The 11,726-nt window shown below is 39.1% G+C and overlaps 1 long non-coding RNA gene across 1 annotated transcript; it reads right to left on the bottom strand.

The window, feature by feature from the left end:
- Positions 1-1,415: 1,415 nt before the first annotated feature.
- On the bottom strand, positions 1,416-10,939 carry LOC118661991. The gene is made up of 4 exons (XR_004969562.1): positions 10,839-10,939; positions 3,354-3,434; positions 2,603-2,678; positions 1,416-2,289 (listed from the first exon to the last, which is right to left on the bottom strand). It is a non-coding gene; the product is annotated as an uncharacterized LOC118661991 (long non-coding RNA).
- Between the last annotated feature and the right edge of the window lie 787 nt (positions 10,940-11,726).

Below are 11,726 nucleotides of genomic sequence, written 5' to 3'. Positions count from 1 at the left end.
TTTGAACAGAGGGGGCACTCAGCCATCATTTACATCTTTATATGCATAGATCCTACAATTCCTATTATAGTGGTTTGCTGTTGCTGCCATAACAAATTACCATAAATTGTCCTCAAAGAACTCAAGCTTGTGTTCTATTTCTGTAGATCAGACCTCTAATATAGGTCTCACCAGGCTAAAATCACAGTGTTGACAGAGCTGCTGTGTTTCTTTTCTGGAGACTTTGGCGGAAGATCCGTTTGCTGCTCATTTGAGTTACTGGAACAATGGGAGTTATAAGAGTGGAATCCATTTTTCTTTGTGGGCTGTCAGATGAGGGTGTCTTAGGCTTCTAGAGGCCACCCACAAGCCTCAGTCCTTGGCTTCCTTTCTGCATCTTCAAAGCCAGCAATGGTGAGTCAAGTCCTTCTCTTGCTTGGAATTTCTTTCCCTCTCATCTCTTTAACTCAGGCTAGTAAAGTTTCTGCTTTCGAGAACTGATCAGATTATATTGGGCCCACCCAGATAATCCAGAACGGATGTGAGTGCTCAGAGAGTGGATATCTTGGCAGGGTGGGGGTGGAGAAGTAGGGGCTGGAGGGGGAGAATTATTCTGCCTCCCACACTTATCTTTTCACATTAAGTAAAGCACATTATGATCAGGCCTTTTAATTTTTTTAAATCAGACTTCTCATTCTGTTTCATCTTCTATCACAGCATATCCAACATTTCAACAGATCTTTGTTTCCATGCAACAATCTTTATCACACACTCCTGTGTTCATGTGTGAATACCTTTTATTTCAATTTTTTCTCTCCTCTTCCTTCAAGAAAATGACTGTCACACTTAACCCATCTGTTATTATAGCTATCATTCTCATATCTGTTATATTTAGATTTTGTCCCTACATTTCTATCAGTTGGTTGTGTTATTATCCATCTCTATTTTCATCAGTGTAAGTCTGCTCCATCCTGTATTCTTAGAGAGAATCATGATTTTAAGGCTGTATAGAAATGGATTAAAAGAGGAGAAATGCAATAATTTGAGAAACTTTATGCTTTCCAGCAATATATTTTATTATTTATTTTAGGTTTTAATTTTAATTTTTATTACATTTTAATTACAGAATTAATACCACTCATTCCAATAGTTGATGCAATATTAAGTGTATAATAAAGTAGTAACTACCCCTTAACCCCAGCTAATCCCACACCTGGCTAGTGAAAGTTAACTGTTTGTGTATACTGTATATCTTTGCACCCCTTTCTCTATACTCATATAACCAAAAACAAATACATAGAGCTTTCCATTTTCATTTGCTGCAATGAGTTAAATTGTATCCCTCCAAAATTTATATGTTGAAGTCCCAACCCCCAGTACCCCAGAATGGAATCTCATTTGGAAATAGAGTCATTGTAGATGTAATTAGTTAAGATGAGGTCATTATATTGGGCACTAATCCAATAAGACTGGTGTCCTTATAAAAAGGGAACATTTGAAGCCAGAGCCATGCACACAAGGCGAATGCTAAGTGAAAATGAAGACAGATCATGGCAATGCTTCTACAAACCAAGGCATGCCAAAGATTGCCAGGAAACAATGAAAAGCTAGGGAAGACGCATGGGACAGATGCTATCTCTCCATCAGTTCTCAGATGGAACATACCCTTCTAACACCTTGGTCTTGGACTTCCGGCGTCCAGAGCTATGAGACAATAAATTTCTATTGTTTTAGCCACTCAGTCTGGGATACTCTGTTACTGCAAACTAATACACCTGTTTTATGAATATGGGATTATATTGTACAAAATCTTTTATCACTTAAGGTCATGAACATCTTGGTAGGTAGTGTATTTTAAACGAGGGCATCTTCTCACTGTGGTGGGCAATGTAGAATGTGGGCTGGAGCTGCTCAAGGGCCCTTTCCACAGGTCAGGATTAGATCTGGGAAGCAGTAGATGTCATGGAGTAGTTCCAGTATGGGAAATGGACAAACGGGGTGCTGGCATGGCAGGTGGGGACTCGGTAGCCCCTTCCACTTTCACTCATGCAGTCCTTCATGTAGCACACAGAATTTACTCAATGAGAAAAATGATTCCCTCACACTTGATAACACATCATAAGCACTAGCGGGACAGGTAGGACCCTGTTAAGTTTTATTTTAGGGGGAAAAACAAACAAGCCAAACACATGTACAGACTTCAGTAGCTTTTATGCTCCAGGAATTCCTCTAATTTTCTGCTGCTTCAAGTAAAAGCAGCCAAGGACAGAATGCGATAGTCCAATGTTGAAGATGCTGTAGTCTCTTGACCTGGGGAAACGGAAACCTGATCTAAGTGAATGTTTTCAAAATGGGTGTGGGTGTGCAGGGAGTGGAGTTGGTATGGCTTATTCTCCCAAGGAAAATGGTAATATCTATGCTAGTTTCTTCTGACCATAATTTTCATGGTGTCTAAATAATGATCAAATTTTGCATGAATTCTAGGCCACATCAAATAAAATGCTGCTCTCGGGGCATTTTCTATGCCTGCTAGGTCCAGCCTTCCAAAAGGTTTAAAAGTTTATACAGAAAGTTACATGCCAGGAATTCTCCACATATTCATGCCATTCTTGGAGTGACTTACCCATGAAATGAAGCAGCAATGGAAGTCTAGGCAAATATTGCTTCCTTTTAAGGTCACTGGTGCAAAGCAGAGCACACTGTGTATGGAGATTGAAATAGGAAAGTTATTTAGAGAGAAACATTGTGGTTATTTTGCTTGTCTATCAGGTAATATTTTATTTTGCCCCTAAGTGGTAGGAATTTGGTCCTATTGAATTATCAGCAAAATATGAGCGTATCTAAGAATATTCCCAACTTGTTATATTTCTTAAGTTACTGTTTTAATTATTTTGACATTTCTGCCAACTCTACTTACTTTTAAGCTTTAAATTTATTTTATCTTTTAATTTTTTCTAAATCCAAGTATAACTTTAGGCCATAATAATTGCGTTATTAGTAGAATATGTCCATTACTGGTCAATCTTTCATTTAAGATATTTAAAAATATTTTCTAAATTGTCAGATACAATTTCTGTGATACTATATACTTGGCCACTTGACCAGAATTAAATTAAATTAGATAATTATACTTAATTAAACGATAGCCTCCTTTTAAAAGTGATAACATTATTTCTTTTTAAAAAATGTGTCAGGTATTGTGAGTGGGAAATTATTTTATGGACCTTCAGACTGATGCTTTTGGTTTCTGGGCTATAGATCTGGTTTTCCATAGGGAAAAGGAGAAAGCTGATTTCCTAACAAGGAGAATAGTGCCAAGAGGCTAAGTAAATAGAACCAAACTAAATCTTTTTCAGCCTAAAAGTTTTCAAAACCTGGGTTTATGTTCAGGGGCTCAGGCTCATTCCATTGTTGATTTCAGCATCTTCTAGGACCTTGTTCTTCTCTTTATTCAACTGCACATATGGGGAAAGGGAGAAAATGTGAAGAAGGCATACACATTAATAACTGCATTGCCCCAGATCTGATGCATCCCATTGTTACATTCATTTCATTGGCTGGAACTTAGTCCAATGATTCCATCCAACTGCAAGGAAGGTTGGGAAATGTAGTGTGGTGGCTGGGCCAGAAAACAGAGAACTCTGCATCAATATGCAATCAGTTTTCAAGTAGATATAAAGAAATAAAATGGGCTTGATGTTAATAACAACATAAAACGTTTAATATTTGATTCTTATTGTTATGAATACCAAGTCTCTTTGTACCACAAATTCATTCATTTATTCAAAAAGTATTTATTGAGTTCCCACTATGTGCCACTTTGCTGGACAAAGGTAGTAAGTACAGTGGTGAGCCATAGTCCCTGCAGTCATTAAGTTAACAGTTTAGTGGCAGAGACACACTAATTAATGTAAAATATCTAGAAGTATTTTTGTAATAGTTCTGGGCATACAGTGGCACATAAAAAATGTTTACTCAATTTCCTTTCAAGTCTGTCTTTGTGATATCATAATAATTTCTTAGATGTTTAATTTTATATATTTTTTATCCTCCAGATATAATAATTTCAGAGTATCTTGGATGGTTGTCATTCCCTAGAGAGAGTGGAAATGGAGGGTTATCTTTATTCAGCATTGGATTTGAGCCAATTCTATAATTTTATAATTTTATACCCTTTGATAAAAGTTTTTAAATGAAGATCCTTATATCTCCTTTTTATACTCTTACCATAAAGATATAAAAAATGTTCCTACTTGCAATTTGGGCCTTTCCTCTCCCAAAACTACCCTGGGAAGTAGGTGGTGAATAACTCTAACTACTTGGGACAGCCTAATAGAGGGTCTGGCAGAGAAGTGGCAAGAAATAAACCTGTCTGGGAATGGGCCGATTGGCCTTTCATCCCAGGCCAGGCTATCAGAAGCCTAATGTGGCAGAGTCTGTCCCAGACACAATCAGCTACAGCCTCTTTAGGAGAGGTTGTCTTAAGGAATGTTCCAGCATGAGAAGGGATTCAAGGGCGTTTGTTTTCCCCACAGCCTGTGACTATACTACATGATTTCACTATCAGAACAAGGAAGACTATATTAGGCAAGTTTAGAAATGTCCTAATGATTCAAGTATCTCATGCCTTTTTTGGAGGCACATAGATATGAGAAGGCAACCTTATGTAACTATGTCATAAGGGAAAGGTTGCCTTTTCTCACAGACCCTTCCTGATGTGCCTGTTTCCCCAAGGGCTGAGGTGGTTGAGTGTGAGAGTGGAGGCAGCTGTAATCTAGACTTCAAAATTCACTGAAGAGCTACAGGTCTCATTTGACTCTACTTGATCTCTTTGGATGCCCCAGCAGCCTGAAGGCAAAATTGAAATCTATGGAGATTGCTCGAGATTCTTCTCTCCAGGACTAACTGAGAATTTAAATTTACAGCAACCCTTCAAGAAGGAAAATAAACCCAAGGGCCTTTGATATCTGTGTGTACAATTGTAACCATCATGAAATTAGAAAAAAATTTGAACATTTCTTGAATATTCAGAATTCAGTAACTCCAAGCGCTGCTGATGCTCACAGCGGACAGAGTACAAACAAAATAGCCCAACCTTAGAAATAGAACTGTGCACAAACGACCTCAGATGGTGCTCCCCCCACCTCCTCTTTTTTTCAGAAAAGAAGCCAGAAATGATTGAAACTCTAGTCTATTAACATTTCATCAGAAGCTTTCCTCTCTGCCATATGGGAAATGTTTATAAAAAGACGCCAGTCCATAAGGAATGTGATAGACTGTCTGTGGAATATTAAAGATGATAAGACCACGTCTGGTATTAATTGAAACATTTTAGAGATATACCTCATCTCTAAAGAAATAATTTATTTCTGTAGCTTCTTGAGTTGAAGCTTTATTACAATTATGGGTACACACACACACACACACACACACACACACACACACACACACTATATTTATTTAAGTGATGAAAATGGAAAATTAAGTACCTGGGGTGTTTGAAAGATGTTTCCAATAAAACGTTTCAATTTCTTAAGTATTTGGGGAAAACCAATCACATAATCACATAATACTGGAACAATATAATGGTTGTCAATTTGCAACTACTTCTGTCAGAAAAATGATAAATCTTTCCTATTGGAATTTTTCTGTTGACAAAAGGGATTCCCTATTTTCTATTTGTGAAGAGAAGCTGCTTTTGAAATTTAAAGTAAAATTTAGATAAAGCCCTTATGAGACTGAAGATACTAAATGTTATTTGGAATAAATATAGTTACTGTGCTTGTTCAAACATAGAATATGATAACATACTAGAGGCCTGATGCCCGAAATTCATGCAAGAGGCTCGGCCCTCTCAGCCCTGGCTTCATCTAGGAGGTCGTTAGGCAGTCTGGTCTAATGAGCATATTACACTTTTATTATTATAGATTTTTCCAATATTTCTGGGCCCTTAAAGTTGAATTTTCTCAGACTATAGATCATTATCATCATCACCAATTGGCACATAAAGGGAAAAATAGTGGAGGACAAATAGATATCTTGTTATTTTTTCTTTTCTTAACATTTTCTGTAGCAGAATTGACTCCTCTTTGGCTTCTTGAATGGTTTCTCTTTTTTAGAGACACCCATTACACGGTTTTCATCTTACTTACAGATTTTGTTATTTAGATGGTTTTAGGAATTGGTTTGCTATAGCTATTCTTAGTAGATGAGAGTTGTTCATGACTCTGTAGTAGATCATAGAAAATTAATTCTGACATGCTCTATGGTTTGTGTATGTATATACAGTGTGTCCCAAAAAGTGTATACACACTTTGAATGATTAAAAAGTCAGTGTTTATTAGCATACTTAATTTTCAAAATTTAAAAGAATCTACAGAAATGAATAAATATTTTTGCCAATGCCTGTTTTCAAACTGATGACCATTCTGGTTCAGGAACTGCTGATAACGTGAAGCAATGGAATCACAAACATCAAGAATCATTTCATTTGGTATTTGTGCATATTCTCATTCAATAGCTGCCCTCAATTCATTGACTGCTGTTGGTTTTGCACTGTAAACTTTATCTTTTATGTATCTATAAAAAAAAGTCTAGTGGATAAATTTTCTTTGTTGAAAGCTTAGTCTCACTTCACCTATTATTTCAAATTAGTTAAACCTTAAAAGGAGTAAAAATTAAGTGAATTAAAAGCTGTTAGAGTGTGTATGCATTTTTTGGGATACCCTGTATGTATGTAACATGTGTGTGTTTGTGTATATGTATGTATTGCATGTATGTGCAATTTCTATGGGCTAAACCCCAGAAGTAGAAGATACAATTTTTATTCAGTGATGTTTAGTGTCTGCCATTAAATCTTCTGATTTATAATTTTTTTGTATGTAAGTCTAAAATATTTATTCAAGCTGAGGCCGGTTTGGCTCAGTGGATAGAGCGCTGGCCTGCGGACTGAAGGGTCCCGGGTTCGATTCCAGTCGGGGGCATGTACCTGGGTTGCGGGCACATCCCCGGTGGGAGATGTGCAGGAGGCAGCTGATCGATGTTTCTCTCTCGTCGATGTTTCTAACTCTCTATCTCTCTCCCTTCCTCTCTGTAAAAAATCAATAAAATATATTAAAAAAAATAAAAATAAAAAAAAAATATTTATTCAAGATTATAAAGCTTTTTATCAAATGCTCCAGTATGTAGGCTTTCTACTTACCTGGTTAGTCATCTGAAAATCTTATCAGGAAGATCACCTATCATAAACTCTGCTCATGACCCAGGATATGAAATGTGTCCCTCCATCTGGCACCCCCCCTTCCCTCAGGCTCAGGTAGCATTGTCCATTTTCAAAGAGCTTCTTAAAGGGGGGGGGGGGTGCGGAGCTGTGGAGCCTGGATTGAGAGCTGAAGCCTTGGTTTTGAGAATTGCATCAATGTTTTTATTACTTTTATATTTTAGAAAGCTCACTTATTATCTATTTTTGTCACTTAATTTCTTCATCTTTCCATAAATTATGGACAATGACAATCTCCTGTACATAATTTCATCAGAAATAAATGAAAAATAAAGGTAGTAAAATTATTTTCTTATAAAGTTCTCAAGAGATGCTAGATTTGTTTTGAAATTTAAAATCACATAATCCATCTGCCCCATTTTTCAGTTCTTATTCATTCAGCAGAGATATATTGACTCTCTACTAAGTGTCAGATCCTTAATAAAAACTTGGGTATAATACTCACTTTACACCTAGAGCTAATAGTCTAGTGGGAAATCTGATTTAAAAATACATTAATAAGTATGTACTCATGCCTGGTGATAAAAGCTGAAGTGGAAGAATACTTGTTTCTAAGAGAAGGTGTAATGGAGATTGAATTTGTATTGTCAATCAGAGAAGCCCTGTTTGAAGAATTGATACCTCATTTGATGTTGGATTATAAGGAAAAGCTAGGCAGGTGGAGAAGGGGTCAAAATGTCTTCCCAGTAGAGGAAATAGCATGAGCTGTGACTTGGTGGTGGGAAACAAGGCTAGAAGCTGAAGGGATTGAGTGATGGTCAGTGTGGTTCAGGGATAGTGAACTAGGGGTGGTGGGGTGGGGGAATAAATGATGAAGGATGAGGCTGGAAAGGTAGGCATGGGCTAGACTATATTAAAGATTTGCATCTTGTTGCAGACTTGGTTGGGGGCCATTAAAGTGTCTGGAACTGGTGAGAGGCATGAAGTGATTTATGTTTTAGAGTGAAAACCCAAAATATAAGTCATATCATCAGCCATACATCTAATACCCTTTTCAGGAGCTTGAAGATTTGTAAAAATGTATATAATTACCATAAACTAGTGGCCTGGTACACAAAATTTGTGCACATTAAAAGGGGATTAATTAGAGGAAATATTTTAATATTGCTATTTGCCCTTTCTCTATAATAGAAGTGTCAGAGATGAAAGAAAATTAGTAAAATGTATATGAAAATCTCCCTCCTTTCAGAGTCTGGGGCACGCTGCAGTACCCATAGTCAAGTCCCTGCCCACCTGTGGCACCTCAAAATTGCACGAGACCCAGCCCCAGCCAGCCCCATCCCATTGGGTGAGATCCAGACCCGGCAGGCCCCACCCTTGTCAAGCTCTGCCAGGTGGGGGGTGCAACCTCAGGGCCCCTGTCAATCCCCCCCAGGCGGGGGGCTCAGCCTCAGGTCCCCTGGCCTGGAGCTGGGCTGGGAGGCGCAGCCTCAGGTCCCCCGTCAAGCCCCGCCAGTTGGTGGGTGCAGACTCAGGTCCCCCGTGAAGCCCTGCAGGGAAGAGGGGCATGATCTGAGATCCCCCGTCAAGCCTTGCTGGGTGGGGGGGTGCAGCCTCAGGTCCTCCGTCAAGCCCCACTGGGCAGGGGGCGTGGACTGAGGTTCCCAGCATATTCCCTCTTTATTAGATAGGCTATTTAAAAATTTACAAAAGTATGCAAAGGAAGGAAAAATTCATTGTGGATCCCTTAACATTTAGGTGAACTTTCACATGGTATACATTTTATATTCACAAGATCAAACTATATTGCTTTGTCTTCCAATGACCTTAATAAATGCTCAACAACATAGCGGGGTCATCATGTCAGCAGTGGTGTACGCTTGCTGGATGCTTAGTTGTCCATTGCAGTCAATTACACGAATTGCCTTAATCCTCTATTGATGACTTTTAGCTGCTTCTGCTTTTTACTAACACAATGATGTGCTGGGGCATCCTTTTCCATAGGCATCCTTCATTATCTCATTAAGGCAAATGTTGAAAAGGAAAAATGTTGGATTAAAGAATTTGTACATTTTACAATTCATGTATATTGTCAATCACCTGGAATTTACTTTAAATAAACATGTGAAGCAGAATCAGGATTATTTTTCTTAAATGAATAGCCAGTTGTCTTATTCACTGAAAGCACAGGATGAGATTTTAAAGCAACAGAAACACCAATTTTACTCTTTGCAAACTTAAGGCTGGTTCCTCTCACTTCTTTGTTTCCTCTGTGTGCAAGTCATTTTCTCTTAGTGGACTGGAAACTCCTTTTAGTGATAGAAACATTTGTCTTGGGCCACACTAAGCTCCCATTCCAGCTGGGCTCCTCACTTAGCTATAGGACCAAAGATAATGGGCTGTTTCAATGGCTATACTTTATCTTTAAAATATTTTAGTGTGGATGATAACGTGTGAGTGAGTGGGCATAACTTATTTTAATCCATGCCTAGTTAATATTTGAAGTATAGCAATCCAGAGTATCCACCAGAAAGGTGCTTAGTTAGCATGTGGAAGAGTATAGTCAGTATGGCACTTTCTGAGGGCCTGAGGTATGAACCTTCAACTACTGCTATCTCCATGTACATTAGACAGTTTTCAATTAGCATAGGAACTGCCGGAGATTAGATTTCCTTGGTGAAATGTGTAGCGCACCAGATATGTGTTGGTTAGAAATATTGCATAGGCCACTGGCTTTTCCACCCTCCATGTAAAATTAAAGGAATGCTGCCTCCTGTCCTTCTCTGTGCCTGCTATTTTTCAATCCCGGTGTATCCGATTTCAACAGAAGCTCAACTTCTATGGGACTGACTTGCCACCTGCCCCAAGTGGCTCTTTCATGCAAAGTCCACTTTGGTCTAAGGGGCACGGGGCTGGGGCAGGACTGAGCTTCCAAGGACAGATTTTTATATGGCTTCTGTACCTGCTTGATAATAACTGTTTGGAGGTATTGCTGAATCTGGACCAGCTTTCTTTGTGGTATACAGTGACCTGGAATAAGATTGTGGGAGAGTAGAAGGCCTGCCGTCTTCCAGATACACCCCAGAAAGAATTTCCTAGTTGTGCAGGCCAGTTCACAATACTAGGAAAGTCTTAAAAGCCATGTTTCCCCTCATTTTATAAAAATGTTCAGCCAGGGGACTTTCAGTGACTCAGCACTGCTGGGCCCCCTTGGGCAGCTTCTGGGCTAAATCGTTGGTAAAAAAAACGGACCCAATGCCCCTACCTTTTTAAAAATTAAAAGCCCATACCAAAAACAAGGCAGGTAGTACAATATTACTACAGTTTTTCTTGGGTAGATGAGGAGGTTGTCAAAGTACAAATGCTTAAGAAAACTCTTCTTTAAGCTTCTTTGTTCTCTCTCTTCAGTCTCACTTCCCCTCCCCCACCCGCAGGTTTTCCATTTACTGTTTTTTTTTTTCTTTCCATTTCCCCACTTTTATAAGGCTTCTCAAATCCCATTTATCTGTGGTCCACACCCTTGCAGCAAAACAAAATTGTTGCCCCATACGCCCCTTGGCAGAGCTTTTCTTGTTATAAAGGAGGAAGCTGGATCCATTCCATTTATAAGCCCATGGGCGAAGTTTCAGAAGGGCGGTACCTTCCTTCCCCAAGGCCTCTTCTCCTCCGAATCCTGGTCGGGGCTGCTTGATCCACCAAAGTTCACTGGTCTTGCCTCCTCACATCTTCGGGCAACTTGTGGCCATGCTGAAACAGGACAAATGTGTAAGCAGGGTGTATCCCAGGGAGAGGAGGTGTTTCCAGAGCACGTGTGAGTATGCATTCCGTTTTCTTCAGAGTGGTGTCAATATCAAGTGTGAAAAGACATTTTGGATCATGTTTACAGGGCCCTTGGACATATTGTTTTAGAGGTCTGAGCTGAGCTATTGTTCAAGTCTCTTGATTAGCACACAGAGGCCACGCCAGTGCAGGGCTGCCTTAGTGCAGGTCTGGAGAGAGCTGGCAGAGGGCTCACAAACCCCTTCTAGTTGCCTCATCTGGAAGATGAGTTAAATAACAATACTTACCTTGCAGGATGGTTGTGAAATACAAATGAGATAATATACATAAAATATCTGGTAAGAATGAATAAATATTGGTTATCATCCTCCTCATCATTCAATATTATAGAATTTCAAAGTGAGCCCCTGGGATTCAAACCCAGACTTAACTTCCACGCTTATGAATGGTCATATTTTATAACAAAGATAACAGGTGCTCAGAGCTTATATTTCCCAATGAGTTCTAAAAATATTTGCTGGGTACTGTTTTAAGCACGTACACTTATTAACCTCTTCTACAGTCATGTCAACCCTGTGATGTAGGTTAACATTAGTACCATTATCCACATTTGAAGATGGAGAAACTGAGGCCCAGAGAGGGTAAGTAACTCGCTCAAACTTTCTGGCGACAGTAGTGAGCTTACCACCTGCAGACACTGTGTAGTCAGACTACGCGGAGCTCTCAGTTGCTTTGTGCATCCTACTCT

Source organism: Myotis myotis, unplaced genomic scaffold, assembly GCF_014108235.1.
Source record: "Myotis myotis isolate mMyoMyo1 unplaced genomic scaffold, mMyoMyo1.p scaffold_m19_p_8, whole genome shotgun sequence".
In the NCBI taxonomy this organism is placed as follows: Eukaryota; Metazoa; Chordata; class Mammalia; order Chiroptera; family Vespertilionidae; genus Myotis; species Myotis myotis.
The sequence above is the reverse complement of the archived record's forward strand: the minus strand, read 5'-3'. Positions and strand labels throughout refer to the sequence as shown.